At 34.0% G+C, this 18,168-nt stretch overlaps 1 protein-coding gene across 13 annotated transcripts in view; it reads left to right on the top strand.

The window, feature by feature from the left end:
- Positions 1–18,168, top strand: part of RALYL (RALY RNA binding protein like) — a 644,676-nt gene that overhangs the window by 45,672 nt on the left and 580,836 nt on the right. For 4 of the 13 annotated variants that reach the window (XM_045560941.1, XM_045560937.1, XM_045560940.1 and 1 more), the window contains one exon: positions 6,917–6,989. The exons of the other annotated variants lie outside the window; for them this stretch is intronic. The gene's annotated coding sequence lies outside the window, so the exon portion shown is untranslated. The remainder of the gene's footprint in view (positions 1–6,916; positions 6,990–18,168) is intronic. 13 annotated transcript variants of the gene reach the window in all.

Below are 18,168 nucleotides of genomic sequence, written 5' to 3'. Positions count from 1 at the left end.
TTCTCCTTTTATTTCTTCAACAAGGAGAGAATTTTGAACTATTTATTCCATAATGTTAACTTTCTGTTTGGGCTGTTGAGATTCAGCATCTCCAAGAACAGTCCCTACTAACTCCCAGCGCCTATTTTTATTCCTGCCTATCATAATTGTATAGCTTCTCATATCTCTCACTAAATGCTAAGGTAACCCAGGTTTAAAGTATGAGTAACTAGAGAATAATTAGAGATCTTAGGGTCAAGAAATATAATGGGTCTTTTGGAAGAAAAAGAAATAGTTAGCATGAACCTTGATGTGTTTCCAGTTCAACTTTCTCATTTTGCAGATGAAGATAAAAGTTATGTGACATCCCATGGTTGAGTACTCCTGTATGGGCAGAGCTGGGACTAGAACTCATAGTTCCTTCAGTGACTTTCTCCCTATGATAAGAAAATCAGATTATGTCATATAGGGTAAGAAGACGGTTTGCAGAATTAAAACCTAAGAATTTGAGTGTGATATAAATGAAATAGAAAATTACTATAATGATATTAGTACATAGTTTTATTTAGATAACACCTCTAATTAATTTGAGAAGTAGATAGGACATAAATAATACATAAATGAAATAATTTATATTTGACAACATTTAACCTAATATAGTCCACATATATAAGATTTCTCTTTTAAACTCCATTAGTGCCAATAGACTATGTAAAAATATGGGAATAGCTTCAAATTCCTGGTTTCTAAAAATAATTTGTGATAATTCACAAAATTTTTCTATGGTAGCTTATTTAATTAAGAAATTTGCATTCTGTTCAATAAGTTAATTAAATATTTTAGGAAATTCATGAGCTAATTTATACATGGAGACTTGTTACCAACCCTATAACATTAATACATGTTGCGGAAGAATTTATAAAGATGATACAGTTCCATTCTTTTAATTTGGATGAGGAAAATACCAAAATAACAAGAATAAACAGAACTTCCATTTCTGGAAATTTAATATACTAGTGAATATATATATATCCTATATATATATATAGGATATATATCCTATAAATATCCTATATATATATCCTATATATATATATATCCTATAAATAATGTGAACAAAAGCAAGTCTTGGTATGTAAAAACTTATTTATTTATATTAAAATATAATTTTTTGTATAATAATAATATATTTCATAGTTACTGGGGTAATATTCATGACTTTATAGTATTGAAAAATAGTCACATTTGTTCTATATGATCACGCTGGACACAGCATGCAGTGGCATGAAAGGGACCACACAGGTGGGAAGAATACCAGTGAGGAGACTGACAGCAGCTCAAAGTGAGGGTTGGAGGACATTTTTAAAGTTTTTATTTTTTCTGTTCTTAAAAATGTATTTTTTATTACGTGCACCTAAGTAAATATATGGAATTCTGTTTATTTCTTTCATGCTTAAGTTACATGGTTATATCTACAAATACCTTCGTAGACATTAGGTTACCATTAAGTCCGACAAACTGTCTCTCAAAGTAGCCATTACATCCTTTCCAAGTATGCTCCCTTTGTATAACTACCACATGACTGGCCCTGTCCATGAGAAGACAGCTACATATCCCAGGATTCTGGGCAAGTCTTCTCTTCCTGTTCACAAAATTGCCATGCAGATTAGGAAACTGAGAAAGAAATACAACAATATGGGATTCGTCAAATATATCTGGCATTATAGGTATTTAGGATGTGATAAAGGCAACATTTCAGGTAATCATGTTAAAGGTGGATTACTCCAAAAGAGGCCTTAATAAAACCAACTAATTATTTGGGGAAAAAAATGTCCGGTCAGTACTTCACATCTTATACCAGTCTAAGTTTCAGATGCATGAGAGATTTAATTGTAAAAAATGAAACAATGAAAGTACAAACACAAAATTTGAGTGACTTAGATTATAGAGGGATTTTCAGTGAATGATACCAAAAACAGAAATCCAAAAGAAGACATATATTTGACAACGTAAAAATTTAAAACTTTTCTACAATGAAAATAACATATATATATATATTCACAGAAAGAAAAATAACTGTGAAAAATGTTTTCAACATAAGTGATAGATGAATAGTTAATATGACCAATAAAATATTCATATGTATTCAGATTTGCTAATAATATAAAAATGCAAATAAAATAATGAGATATCATTTTATCCTATCCAGTTGAAAACTATTTTTTTAAAAAGTAAAGTATACAAAATTTCAGTTAGATTGAAAGAATGAGTTCAAGAGATCCCTGTACGACATGATGACTGTATTAATAACGATGTTTTATATTCTTGAAAAATGCTAAGATGTTAAAGCTAAATTATAAATAATAACCATGTGAGGTGATTCATTTGTTAATTATCTAGTAGTCATTCCACATGTAAATATACTTGAAAATGTCATGTTTTTAAGAGGAGACAGTATATATTTTTATGTTGTATGTGTGACAAATACATACAATTTTATGTCAGTTAAAAATGCTAAATAATATAAATATAATGTGTTTATATTATATTAATATGCTATAATGTGATCATATTATATCTGTCTATAATTATAATTGTGTACTATTTTAATAATATGATAAAATAGCCATAAAATGGTAGAATAATATTTCTGAACATAGGAGAAAGCCTTGATATATCGTAGATATTTCTTGATGATTAGATTTTGGGTAATTTCTTTCTTTTCTATATTTGCATTTTATTTATGATACATTTTTATATATAGAAAAAATAAAAACTTTCATTTTGTAGGAGGAAACCTGGTAGATTTGGTGGAAACAAAACTTTATTACTATGGCAGATCTGGGATCTGGGTATACACATAACACTATCACAGGTGTAAGAGAGCTAGACTAACTCCAAACCCAAAGCACCTAACTCATTGTAGCTTTTGTCTGCTTTAGTTTAGACACTGAGTAGAGCTGTAATATTTGCATTTTGAAATTTGAGATAGCAGAAGGAGAGGACTGGCACTGCTTCCTTGTTACCACTGTGCCACCTCCATTCTTCTAGTCACTCACACTGGAAACCCTGGAGTTTTCTATGAACTTTCCTTTTTTTTTGTCTTAGCCACCCTTACTGCCCACCAAGTCCCACTAATTCTTCCATCCATTCTTTTTTCTCTACTTGGACCAGCATCATATTCTGGGGTCTCCTATGTGTTGATGATGGAATAACTTTCCAATTGGTCTTGTTTCTTTCTGTCTCTCTTTAGTTTATTCTAACACCTCTGCTAAAATGCTTGAAAAATGTCATGTTTCAACTCAGATTCTGTAAGTCTGTCCTATTGTCTGTTACACCTTGGTTTCCTTTCTTTGTGTGCTTCAGATGCTGACTGTGAACGTTGTAGTTGGCCAGCCTTTGTTCCACTGATGCAAACTCAGCTTTCCAGTCTCATTTGTCTGCAATTTCCTGATGCATCTTTGATTGCCTTGCCTTTCTTTCTCAGTTTTTGGCAGCACTTTTACCTATTTATCTTTTTGTACCTCTCTGTAGCATGAGTTATAAACATAAATATCATAAAGGAAAGCTAGATAACTCCCTTAATTTTCAGTACATTAGGGTTTTTTTGGAAAAAATCCACAGTTAAATTGCTCATATACTCTCAAGAGTCTAGTCATTGCTAATTACTCCTCTTAGCCCAGACATTTTTTAGCTTTGTCAGGTTGTCCCATTTTGTCCATTTATCTTTTGCTTCATCTCAAAAAATAGTCTTTTCTAAAGAGCTCTGTAATGTAGGCCTTTTATATGTATTTTTTCCTATTCTGTGTGATAAGATGACATGCTTCTTTCTCATATCTCCAGCAGAAATAACATCATCCAGCCAGTCTTCTTCAATCTGATCCTTAGGCTTGAACATGTGTTGACCAGGAAACAATGTGACACAGGGATTAAGTACTCTATCTGTAATGATAAGGCAGGGATTGGCTCTAAATGCATGTTTCATAACTGATCCAGCTGGGTGTGACTTTGGGTAAGATATTTAACCTTTTAAACCTCCAGTTTCCTTATCTGGAAAGTGTTACCATTTTTGAGAGATTTCCCTTCATTTGAATGTCCTTTTCTTTCAGTCCATCTGTTTACCTTTTCAATTTGAATCATCTTAAACTCAATTGTCTTTCTTTCCTTCTTTTTCTTTTCTTGTCTTTTCTTTCTTTCTTTTTTTTTTTCCATTCCCCCCCCCCTTTTCTTTCTTTTTTTCACAGAGTCTCATTCTGTCCCCAGGCTGGAGTGTAGTGGCATGATCGTAGCTAACTGCAGCCTCAGACTCCTTAGCTCAAGTGATCTTGCCTCAGCCTCCCAAGTAGCTGGGACTATGGCGTGTGCCACCATGCCTGGCTAATTTTTTTTTTTTTCTTAATATTGTAGAGACGACCGATCTCACTATATTGCTCAGCCAGGTCTCAAACTCCTGGCCTCAAATCATCCTCCCTCAGCCTCCCAAAATGCTGGGATTATAGGCATGAGCCACTGTGTCACCAGCCTAAACTCAATTTTCTAAGAGGACATGCAGCATCATCTTGTTAAAGTATTTACTGACTTCCAAAATTTTAGAACTAATGTGGATATTCTGTGTTGTTTTAGGTGACTTTTTTCATTTTGTCTATTTTGAATATTTTACAAAAATTTTAATTCAGTGTTTGCATCCTTCAACATTTATTTTTATTTAATTATAATGTGAAATTTAGTTGACTCTAAAGCAATTTCATTTTCATTTCAAGAATTTGTAGAAAAATACAAAAATATTCAGAAGAAGTTGAAATACAGGCTAAAAAGTCAATTAGACAAACTGGTTTAGGGCAACTGAACTGCTTTAAACACAGGTGTTTGTTACTAGCCTCCCCTTTCCTACAGTATAAGACTTGAAATCTGCCCTTTTTTCTTCATATACCTGTGATACCTCAGATCACCAGTTATGGCTCCTTGAAAGGTAGTCAGACAAGCAAGTTCAGTTCTCAGTTTTAGTCTGTTCTCCTAAGTTTGTATGAAATCAATTTTTGTTGCTATAATTTGACAAAATTTGAAGTTGGAATGGCCAGAAGATAATCTCAGAATGTCTTGCAAGATATTGATATAAAAGTTTTATAAATTAGGGAAGGAGAAATCCAGGAATGAAATTTCCAATATTAACAGCTTGCCTTATTAATGATGCTGATGCCTCAACACAGGATCTGATAGTGAATAGCACTTTTAATAAGTATTATGTTATCATTTCAAATAAGATGAAGCTAGATTGATATGAAATACTCAATATTATCTGATGAATTTCTTAGATATTAACAAAATGATTCCCGTTAATTAAAGCTGCTCCTGTGGCTATGTGTCATTTTTTACCATGACATTAGGTAGCTTAGTTGTACCACACCCAATATGATTATCCTGAGTAATACAATTTGTAATGTATATATAATTTTTTTTTAAAAAAGGACCAAAGGCATAATTGCAAAAATAAGACCACCAATGCATTTTTTTAGTCACATATTTATGGACAAGTTTTTGTCCTTGCATCTGTCCAATAATATGAAGTTACTCAGGATCACAAAGAAAAATACAGATGAATCACTTACAACAATCAAAGTTTATGCTAAGCACATGCAGGGAATTGTGTAAAAATTTCTTCATCAGCTGAACAGTTAACAAGAGTTTATATTCACACCCTTGGCTAAATGACCCTGCCCCTAAGGAGGTTTCTATGGGGTTGGTTTCTTGCCAGTCAGTGGTATTTGTTGGAGTAGACTTTGAACCTGCGTATAATAGTTACCTTTTATATTGTAGACTGATCCTGGCCATATTTCATGTGATTGGATTGCCACTTTTATCTCTCCAGTAAAGCAAGACACAAGGGTTTGTATTGAAGCAAAAAAAAAGATGTAGGGAGGGCTCACTGGGGAACTTTTCTACAAAAGACTACTGTGTGTATGCCAGACACAGATGTTGCAAGGGCTCTGCCTTCCCATCACTCAGGATACTTTTCTAATCAATATCTTCATGTGTTAACTACAGTGATAGCATTTCACTGTATCAAAATACTAAGAGAGACGTGATAAAAATGTAAAAGAAAAAGCTGGAAACAAAAAGAAAACGGTTTCAAGCTTCAGACAGGTAGAATATAATTAAATGATGGGAGATGTCACATACTTTAATAAAAATTTATTAAACTAAAAGAAATAATATGGTGTAGTGTAATTTACTTAATTAGTGCCTATTTAGGTAAACTTATTTGGTTCTTAGATGGCGAATTGTCTAGGTTCCTGTAGCATAATGATGACTATCTAAATTTGATCTCTCTAAATATCCTGTAGAAAAATCAGCAAGGAGAGCAAATAAAACTGCTTATAACCAAGCCTACAGAATAACTAGCAGAAAAAGAATACTACAAACTTCAAGATACTTCTAAATGGGATAAGAGTTACCAGAAACCTGCAGAGCCAGTTCCAAAGCCCATGCTGGTCATCAGGTGGGGACACAGCCCTGAACAGGAGAGTGAGGCAGGATCTTAGTAATGGACGTCACAGATAAGATCACTCCCAAGACAGGGGGAGAAGTCCTGAGAACAGGTCTGGCCCTGTGAATGGGAGCACTGGCTACTGGAGAATCTTAAGGAAGGATCTTAAATGTGTGCAGAAGCAGAGGTGGCAGTCTTGGGAAGGCATTGCCTGGGGCAGGGTTCTCTTAGAGGCTGAGAGGTGAAGGGAAGAAAAGAAGCACTTGGTGGAAACTTGGAGTGTTAAGTCATATGAGTATCCCAAGATCATATGACATCCCACCCCCTTTCTGTCAATAGTTGATTTTAAAAAAATATACTGTATTATAACAAATAACAAAGTACTTTTGACAGCAGCAACAATAACAAAATTCAAATTCTTTCCTGGATAGAAGCAGGTTTTTGTTGGTACAGAAAATCCCAAGATAATTTAAAATGAAACATTAGGCAGTGTCCAAACCACATTACTATAAGAAGAAAACAAAAAGTAAGAATCATTTTTTATCTGATAATTATGCTTCTCAAATACCACCCACAAAGCAGAAGAAATATTATTCAATGAGTATTTATATATGTAAAAGAGCATTGCAAATTGAAAATTCAAAAACTCAGAATATGAATGGATGAAAAAGTGAAGGATGTGAAATGAGTTGATAAAATCAGGAAACTGAAGAAAAGGAAACATAGTCAACGTACTTTCAGTAAAAAAGACTAAAGTTTCTTCCAAAAATAAAATTAATTGCAAAATAGCTATTAAAATATTAACCTGTAAGATAATATTAATTATAATCATAATGTTATCCTGAAATTGCTTGTAAATCATTTATTGAACTTAAAATATTTTGAAATGTGATCCACCCTTTCTCCTTCATAAAACTATCATGATCTGTTGTCAGAGATGGGGTACATAATTTTTTTTCAGACCAGCATGACATTCATTAGTGAATTAAAAATTGGGCAATATTTATAAAATACCTCTGTGATGATGTACAGAGGTTGATCTTATGCATATTACCAGAGAAACTATTTTGTTGCACATATTTCTGTCGCATGATATTTATCAATGCATTTGTATGCATATCTATTATATATAACATATTAAAAATTATATATATTTTTTCCTCCAAGGACTAGAATTTTCTTGAGGGCAGACTTTGTCCTTTTATATTTCTATTTCCAGAACTTTTCACTATGCCACATGCATCCTAGGTATACAGTCAATGTTTGCTCCATGAACTACAGCATGTATCAACCAGCTTCTGCTTACTTTATGACAGAGAGACTCACATTTTTAATAGAGAGAAACTTTTCTCTTTATTACGTTGTGAAATTCCTAGTGAACCCAGTGAATAAGAGAGGGGTGTTGACTGAGCGTGGCAGGGAAGCAATGAAGAAGGTTGTAAATGGTGAAAAGTTGAAAGCCCTTTGAAGGTTGCAGTGGCAGGGTACGAGAGAGGGGAGGAGAATTGGAGAGCTTCTTCCAGGGGGTTTAGTGGGAGTTAACACATCTAAGGGGCACAGAGTGACAGCAACTAGAAAGCAGAAGGCATGGTGGCAGCTGTTGATTCTCAGTCTGTTAATTCCAGATCTGTAATCAATATAATGAATTGCACATAGTCTAGTTTTATGACAGTCTATAGTGTGTATCTTGTTTCCCGCTACAAGTTATAGCTCAGAATTAGAGACTCTGCGGTGAGCCATGGGGCTTCTCGTAGGCTGACAAAGATGTAAAGGCATCTTTTATAATACTCTGTCGGACACCAGACTGCCCTGTGATGTGCAGCAACTTTCTCTGCCACAGGTGCTGATGAACTATGTCTGAAAATGGCATGAGGCTACACAACCACGTTGCTGGTTTTCCCCTCTTGATGTATGGTTTGACAATTCTACAGTTAGTAGGTATATAGAAAATGTCTTTTAAGAAGTTAAGATGTTTTTATAGAAAACAGAAGTTCTCACCAATTGTACATTTATATGGCTTATAATTCATTTATGAACAACTGAAATAAAACATGTTCTGATATGTTGGTAAATACAATTGAGCCCCCTCATGCATTGAATACACTCAGGTCATTTTCTAATTCTGTCAGAACCAGTAAATGTAACATAATCAAATTATAATATGTTTATCTAGAAATAATATACCTCTGGTAATAATTTTAAAATAGCTGCATTGTGTTTATAATGTGCCTGGCCTTTACATGTGTCAGCTCATTAAATTCTCATGGCATTATGGCACAGTAATTATCATTTCCATTTTACAGATAAGGAAAATGAGGCATGGTAATGTTAGTAACTCACTCAAGGTCTCTTAGGAGCTGCCAGGATTTGCACTGAGGCAGCCTGGCTCTAGTGTGTACACCAAAGTACTGCATCATACGTGGCACTTTGCCTTCAAAATAGGTTTATGTTAAAAGTGACAGACAAACAATAGAAAGCTAATATTTTATTTCAGTGATGAAGAATCAGTAGCAGTGATGACTAAGGTTTCTAACATTATTTACTGGTGTTTATCAATATCATTGTAGACAGATTAAATTTATATACTTCCTAAACCAGAATTGAGACAAATGAATAATGAAAATTTTCCCCTGGTTTGTGAATTTAGCTAAATCGGAAAAGTATACATTTAAATAACAATTATTTTTGATAATTTATCACTATTTAATCATTAATGTGAAATTTAGATTATCCAGGAAATTGTTCTATCTAGAATTCTCCTTAGTTTTGATCCAGTGTGTTAAACTGCCTTCCAAAATTCGAATTAGTGTCAATTGAGGTATTGCTTATTTTGGCCTCCTGACATCCTGAGACTAGAATATTGAAAGTGCTGGCCTCTTTCTTAGCATCAATTCTAATCAACAGATATTTATTGAGTGTCTACTAAGTGCAACACTGTTACAAAGGAATGAATATCTTCAAAGAACATGCATTGTTGCAGGGAATTTTCATTCCTCAAGATGACAGAAGTAATGTCACAAGATGATAATGTGAATTCATTGCCACATGAATAAAACAGACAGCAAATGCTATTGCACTTCTGAAAAAGGAGAGAGCTCTTTATACTTACTTCAATATCCTGAATAAAGATGTTCTCCTGGCAAAACTGTCTTGAATTGGGCATTTATAAGAACTTTTCAATCAGTAACTTTAAAACTTTTCAGCTACGCTACAAACTTTTGATTTTAACAGGGAGCAGTAAAAGAGGTGCAATAAAAAAGCTCAAATCTGAGAATCAGCTATATCCCAGGAATAGCATTAAGTGTTTAAAACAAATATGTGTTTTTTTAAATCAAAGCAATAAATGCACATAGCTTAAAAATAAAATAGTGGTATTAAGTTTTTCAAGGAAAGCAACAGAAACATACCCCATCCCTTACTGCCCTGTATTAAGCATTTAAGTATTTACCTGCATATATTAAAGTAATATAGATGTACTGTCATTTCTGTACATATATATTCATTTTGGATGAGAACTATTGATTTTCTCTTAGAGTAATCAAATACTTTCTTCTCTTAAACAAACATACACATCCACACATGTATGCATAAGTGCCTGTGCAAACACAGAAGTACTTCTCTTTCATACATTACCTCAGTACATTCATGCCACAGTTTATGGTGAGGTGTATTGTAATTATGACTGTTATGATTTCCATGTGATTTTTTTTCTTTCTCTTCATAATCTCTGCTTCCTCCTGGTTTGATTATTCTTCCTTTGGTCTCTCTTTTTCATGTTGGAGGTTTTCTCAGATGTCTGATAATCCTTGATTATGTTCACATTTAAGAGTAAGGCAGTACAAAGCTCTGTGTGCTTGGGGCGGGGGTTGGAGAATGAAGAGAGAATGCAGTGGGCTTGACAGCTGCTGGATTTCTTAGAGTGTGATCAGTGATTTGGACTGAAATCTCTGTGGAGGAAGTCTTCCAAATGTAAGTATCCACAGCGTTTTTCTTTGAGGTCTATCAGATTTTCCAGAGTGGCACATTGTAGTTTTCTATCTGGGAAATGTGCTTCTCTCTACTCATTTTCTGGGAGTTGGATGGGGAGAAAGAGCAGAGTTAAATATGTGGACTTCACTTAATTACTCACCCTCGTACACTACCCCCCATTTCCATTAGCAGTTTAATTTGTCTTATCTCTCTCTTTTGCTGTGCCAAGTTTCTTCCAATGCATGGTCTCTCAGATTTTATTTTCCAAGGGTTGGGTATTCACAGCATAGTGGCATGAGAGGTCATTACCTGGATTCACAGAGATGTAATCCTGGATTACGAGTTAGGGGTTCTGGGAGGACATAAACCAGAAGTACAGGCACCTCTCTTTGCTATTTGCCTTTGAAGTCAGACTTACTCTGCTCTGCTAACTCAGTTGCTATTCTTTTAAGAGCTTTCCATCAACTTAAATGGATGTACATCTCTTATTTGTCTTTTTTCTTTTCATTTTGTCTATGTGTTTTAGTAAAATATTTTTTTCTTTACTACTATTTTAGTGACTTTGGGGAAGGGACAATATATGAACATGCATATTCAGTGTGCCACAATGCAATAGAAGCAACTATGTATTTTATGATCATTATTTCCTATAAATTCCCTAGTAATTCTATGAAGCTATCCCATTCGACAGATGATGATATTAAGATTCAACTGAGTTTAAATAAATTACCAACTGGGTTTGACAGAAAGGTTTGTGCTTGTCCCACTGGATTCCAGGAAGAGTAAAGGAACATGAAAATATAGGATTCCTTTTAGATACTATGTTTCAAATAATTTTATCTACCAAGCAAAACTGTATATATGAAGTTAGACACCATTACATTATGTTCCCTTTTTATGTTCATCCAAATACATCATCAAAGTTTCTGAACAGCGTGAGTAGCCAGAGTTGTCCCACAGGGCAAGGGTCTCTTTTCGTCCAGTTTCCAATATCATTCTTGTCACCTTTCTTAAGCCATTCTGAAGGCCATCAGGTTCCCCTTGACAATTTTTTCAAAGCCTTTATTTCCTCTGCCCACCATACTATCATAGATCTGCTGAATTTTTTGTTTTTTTGTCAGAGTAGCACCTCACTTCCAGATTTTGGTTGTCTTTGTCATTAACTCAATTACCTCAAAACCTATCTGCTTTAAACAAAAATGGTCATTTATTATCTTTCACATTTTGTGGATCACAAATTCAGTCACACAGCAGTAGCTGTGGCTTCTCTTTGCATCACAGTGTCTTGGGATCGGCTGGGAGATTCAAAGGTCAGGAACTAGAATCACCAGAAGTCTCCTTCGCTTATATTAAGGGTAGATTCTCGCTGTTACTTGGGACCCCGGAAGAAATGTGAAGGATCTGAGATTTCTCCTGATGTGTAAATTCTCATGGATGCTGGCAGAAGACACAAGATTCCTGAGTCAGAGACAAGAGACTTTATTAATTAAGGCACTGCAGGTAACCTGAGTTTCAAATTCACATTATTATTCTTGTCCTTAAGTCCCATGAGGGGAACATGGAATGACTCAGGTGGATGCTGCACATGTAGTGTCTGTGCAAGTGAACATGCTTGACCTTTGCACCGAAGGGTGATGTGATCTTCATTATTGTACTCGTCAGCAGACAAATCTACCCTCTCTGCAGAGGAAGATACTGTTTCTGTCTTCCAAGGTTCTTTGCTATACAAACACTCTTGGAGAGATAATCTGGAACAGTTTCCTCTGTGAGCAAGATGTGCAGAAACACGAAAGACCCATTCAGAGGTTTCTCCCAATGAAAGGAAGAAGAGGACAATGGATTTTTAAAAATAATTAGCAGCTTCTGATACATTGTCTTTTAGGACAGGTTGATATGAACAAATAATTTTACCAGAGTGTAATATGTACAGAAAAAATTAGACTTCCTATATTGGTGGCCTAAAGGCAAGGCTGACAAATTCTGCTTGGGGGTCTTGATTCTGAGAAGACTTCAAATAGAAAATGGTTGAAGGGAGCAAATTAAATACTAAGAAAATCTTCACATACTCTAATGTTGTTATTGTCATTAGCTGTTTGAGCATATGCATATGACTTATATCTAAGATGCTTGAATGATTTTGGATGGCACATTTTCATAAGAACATTTATTAATCTTAAACTAAATGTTTAGCCTGGAGATAAGGAGACACAGGTGTATGCATAATACTATATTTAAATAATCTGAAGGAATGCTGTGGGGGTGGGGGGGTAGGTTTGGACTGATCCAGAATACAGAATCAGGATCAATGTATAAAGGTTATGAGGAGGCTGATTTACTTTCACTACAAAGAAGAACTTTTTAATAATTAAAGCACAGCCTAGGAGGAATCTTAATTGACAAAGAGAAAGTGCAGCTTTGAAAGCAAATGCAGAGAGCTTCACAGAAAAGAGAGCATGGAGAAATCAAGCCCTGAATACTGTAATATCATGTGTCTGTATTCAGAAGCCAAAGGAAGATATTAAAATGGTAGCAGTGACAGTGGCCCTGCGAGAGAACTGTGCTTTTTTAAGAATGTCAAGCATTTGTTCAGTTTAAACTTGACAGTGAAAGAATGAAAAAGTCTGAGTGCCCTGAGGTAAACTGGCAAGGTCACTTGTGTACCCCTAAGGGATAGATAGCAATGGGGAAGACAGGTGGAGAACACTCAGAAATGAGCTTTTTCCCTTCCCTTCTCTACCTTCCCCTCCCTCCATTCCTTCTTTCCCCTGCCCCGTTTTTTACTTTTTTCCCCCATTTTTCATCTTATAAACATCTGCTTTTTGTCAGGCACTATGTACAGACCTAAGGTTATAGTAGTCAACAGAAATCATGATCTTTACCTTCAAGAAACTTTTAAGTTAGTAAAAGAAACACATATATGATCACAAATCATAAAGACTTGCAAGGGAGAGACTTATAAGGGACAATTAAGTTAGATTGAAAGAATAAAAAAGCTTCTCAGAGGAAGTGATATTTAAGCTGAGATCTAAATCCAAATAAGAGTATTCTCAGGGAAAGGAAGAAGGGATTGCCATGGAAGACAGAATAGAAAGTTTTCATGAACTTAACTAGATTGAAATTGTACAAGCAGCATAATTGTTTCCACATTATTCCCATTAGGGAAGCAAGTGTCCCAGGCCTTCAGGTACATCCAGTGGGCCCTAGCACAAAACCTGACCATTAGGTTTTTCTAGGTATTTCTTTGTCATTCTTCTGTGATGTCTTAAACCCTTTTGGTTTGTTCCAATATTTGTGTATTGCTTATAAGGTGCATGTAACTGGTAGTAGCAGTCCCAGCACATTACTGAACTCGTCTCAAGATTAGCATACCAGATATGGTGCCCTTGGCAGGTCAAAGATTAGGTCTGCTTGAAGTTTATTCCTACAAGTTTGTGCAATAGTTTAATGAGATATTTTGGATAAAAAACTTGGTCTGGAAAACTGTAAATACAGTATAGAATGGAGGCTTTAATTAAAAGTGAATTGTTAAATAAATCTGTGATTTAGTTTTGGTTATTCTAAATAGGATTTATTTTATTATTTTCTAAGGGTCTTTAATAAAATACTCCTTCAAGTGTAATAATCCAGACATGTCTAATCGAAATGAACCAGCTCACCATCTGCTCACAGCTCTGCTATTTAGGAAGGAATAACACTAAAAACAGCCTGCCAGAGTTTCAGTTATGCAAATAAAATAAACGGTGGGGCCCACACTATCCTTGCTTTGCATTAATTTGTACCTCTTAAAAATGACACCCAAGTAGAACCACTTCCTGTGCGTATTATGCGAAATGAATATATTTTATGAAAGCTCTTTGTCAAGTGAAAATTTTTTTCAAAATGTAAATGATTTTTTAAGCTTAAGATTGCTGACCTAATAAATTACAATAATAATAATAACAACAATGATCATAGATAGGGTGCATGTAACTTTATTTCTCCTTTAATTTGCTTATGGGATGCCTTTATGTATTTAAGAGCAAAAAATAAGAGGATTACTAATTTGTATGCTAGGTATTAAAATATGTGACTAAGTTTTTGGTTGGTTACATGAGGCTGTCATGAGACATCTCTTCAGCATGCTCGTAAAGAAATTGGCCAGGTCTAGGCTTACAGCTTGAGGAATGTTTCAGGGGACTCATGGGAGTAATTAGAAATAAAGATTAGTCAGTAATGGTCCTACTCAGCAACTATATCAAGCCTGGACCAAATAATCTGCTGATAGATAAACAATGTCATGCCTTTCCAAGGGGATAACACCTGATGTGTCCCTCTTAATATACCTGGGAGCTCTTTGTTGTCAGAATTCATACCTCATTAATGATTGTTGTAATACTGTTTCCACAAAATGATAGCAGCAGTAATTTGATGCTCTCTTCTCTTGTTGCTAATAGTCTACTTTTGTATAATCCTTAGCCATCTTTTGTTCTCCACCAACACTGTCTTTCTTGCTTTTAGATTTGCATTGTGATACTGCAAATAGGGAAAACATTCTTTATGTCTTTCCTCTTTCTTGTTATCTGTTCTGATGCTATTGGACATTTTGGGCTAAGAGGATCAATCATGTTGAAAGTTGGTCTGAAATCTGTGCATAACTCAAGCTCATATTTATATGCTTCCAAAATGGGAACACATAAGTAGCAGCAGTTTCATTTTATGGAAAGATTTACATTTTCCTTTTGAATTACAGAATGTAAAGAAGAAATATTCAACAAACTCTGCTTCAGGGACTTGGTCTTTTAGAGTTAGCTTGATAAACCTCAAACATAAATTATCCAGCTTGATTATATCAAGAAAGAAAGAAATATTACTTTGTATTCATGGTTCTCTTTTTATGTATAATATTTGTTTATTTCATAGTCATGGAGGGAACATTTCTTGAACAAAAGTAGTTATTCATTGTGATAAAAACAATAACATTATATTAAAAAAGAACTATGCAGACAATATTGAAACATCTGAATATAAAAATATAAGAAAGGACATAGTCAAGAAAATAACCGGTTACTCCAAATTGGAGTAAGGAATTATAAAAAGATTGTCTGGAATTTGACAAATTAAATTAAAAAGTTATTTTTATGTTCTTCCTTTTCCCTACTAGAATTCACCGTAGTTAGCCAGGTATAGACATCTGACGCTTATTAGGATTTCTCCAGAATTTGCAATTAGACAGAACTTGTACAATAGTTTAGGTAAATGTTTATGCCTAATCTATCTGAGATCCACATCATTGAGAAGAAAACAGTACGACCTTCATTTAAAATCTCCACTTTAAGATCAATAAGCTATTAAAATTTATAACTTTAGTAAAACATTTCTGAGTTGCTAAGTGATACTTTTAACTTTATTCTTGCAATTCTACTGTTTTTAATGGTTGAAAAACAATGACTTGAGGAAGTGATAAAGAGAATGTGGAATCCTGTAGCCTTAAAACTGAAAAAGAGTATATATTCACTCTGCATTTTACAGAAAACTAAACTGGGTTAATAGAAGATCAGAGGATACCACTAGATTGTTTCAAAACCAGGACCAAACAGGTTTCTCGATGTCTTAGAGTATTTTCTATGACACCACACTACTTATGAAAGAAAAGTTTTCCAAGGAGAGAAAATATAAAAAATAATAATACCTAGAGATAATTTATTATTATTTTTAAATTCAACTTTTTTTCTGTATGCACATAACCAAGCTATTATTAATACAATAACGGAAAATATGGAAAGCTAAACATTTTTGATAAGGAAAATTTTTTGAAAAATATTGCAAAATGTAATAAAAATATTAGTATGAGATTTCTAATTTTATTCTTGCTTTAGATTAGTTTATTCCAATACCCTGCTACATTAAATAGCTGAGACAATATAAAAAGAGAACTGGAAATCAATTTATCTTTATATATTCTTTAATTTTAGGAAAACAAGCTTTCTAGCCTTCAAAAATTTTAATATCATGACAATCACATAGCAGTTTACATGATCTTCTTAAAATTTTTAAAAAAGCTCTTTTTGAACTCCAAGTCCTAATGAGCAAATGAGCAGATGGCACAAAGCGAAACTTCAGGCGTGTCTTCATGTTTCGTACATATTTTGTTTAGTTTATATTTAAATTCAGTCTGATGGTATTAAGTTCGGTTTTAAGTAATTTTTTTCTGTTAGCCCAGAGAAATATGGCCATTTTTGACATGTTATGGACAAAAACTGTAATTGGTATCTTAAGTAGAGGAGATTGCAAGATGAAAATATGGAAATGTTTGGCTTTTTACTTAGGAAAAAATGGAAATATATAATACACGTGATGCTGAATTGCTTTAAAAAGTTATGTACAAAATTTAAGGCTGTAGTTGATGCTGATTTATCCTTAGTGTTAAAGGTGGTTTTTCAGTCTACCATGTACTTCCTTAGAGACATTTACAATAGATTTATCAGCAAGTTAAAAGAAAGATAGGGTATAATAAATAGACAATAGAGTACCAAGGAGCCTAATTTTCACTCCCACAACCTTTGTATACTAGAAAGTAACTATTCTAAAATTCGTACTTTGCAAACATCTCTCCAACAGTTGATCTTCTACTCGGGTTTTAGTATGTCAGTTTATTTTTATTCTTTCTTTGCAAAGCTATTTGCTCCTAATTCTTCAATATTAAATAGTTTCTTAAAGTTCTAGAAGAAGTAATGTTGAAAGAGTGTTTTCTGTATACAACATGGCAGGTAAGGAACTCTAGGAAACATTTACAAGTTGTTTTTTTATGGAGGATGCCTTTTTCACTTCACTATACTCTTGTTAAAATGTAGATGGGGAAGGTATTCTTATTTCTTTTACAGAATTAAAAAAGCTGAAGCAGGCAACATTTAAATGACGACTTTTGCATCATCAAAGTTGTGGAAGGTAGACTGCAGGCTAGGACTCAGAAGCCCTGCTGCCCAGATCAAGTTACCACACCAGTTATGTGAAGATACTGTATCAGGATGCAGAAACAAACCTGAGATGTTCATATATCTATTCTGAATTTTTGGTAGTAATTTACTTCTGTTGTCAAATAGTAAAATTTTCCTTGTTAAAAATATGCTAAGTCTTAAAATAGTAAAATTGTCTCCTTGACACCTTTTTTTGAATTGGTCATTTTGTGGCAGTACAGTGTGCTTATTAAGAGCTTAGACTCTAGAGTAAGACATCTAGGCTCTGCCCCTTATTAATCATATAAGGTTGGGCAAGTTATTTTACCCCTCTGTGTCTTAATTGACTCTTATGTAAAATGAGTCACATTTTCCCTATTATTATTATTTATTTTATTTCTAGGCAGCCAGTGCTCAGTTTTGGATTATATTTTTAAGAGTGACCTAAAGTTATTGTAACCGAAAACAAATTCTGTTGCTTCAGACAAATTAAATATTAACTAGTCATAAAATTTTCTATAGACTAGAGGTTAAAGAAAACTCACAAATCCAAGCTGGAAATGTAAATGGTGAAGTATGCCAAATGTAAGATAATAGGTAAAGTCTATGGCAAAATGCAGAGGCGCAGACCCATTCTGAAGGCATTCACACTCAACTATGTAATTTTAATGTGGAAAGAAAAAAGAAATGACCGTAGGTCAAATTTGAGTCATGCAAAGCTAGTGTTTCTGTAGACATTGCTTGAATGATTTTTATAATTTAGTGGTGAAGTGAAGTTTGAGGCAAGTATGATTTCTGACACAC

This window comes from Lemur catta, chromosome 9, assembly GCF_020740605.2.
Source record: "Lemur catta isolate mLemCat1 chromosome 9, mLemCat1.pri, whole genome shotgun sequence".
Taxonomy (NCBI): Eukaryota; Metazoa; Chordata; class Mammalia; order Primates; family Lemuridae; genus Lemur; species Lemur catta.
This window is presented reverse-complemented; position numbering and strand designations above follow the sequence as displayed.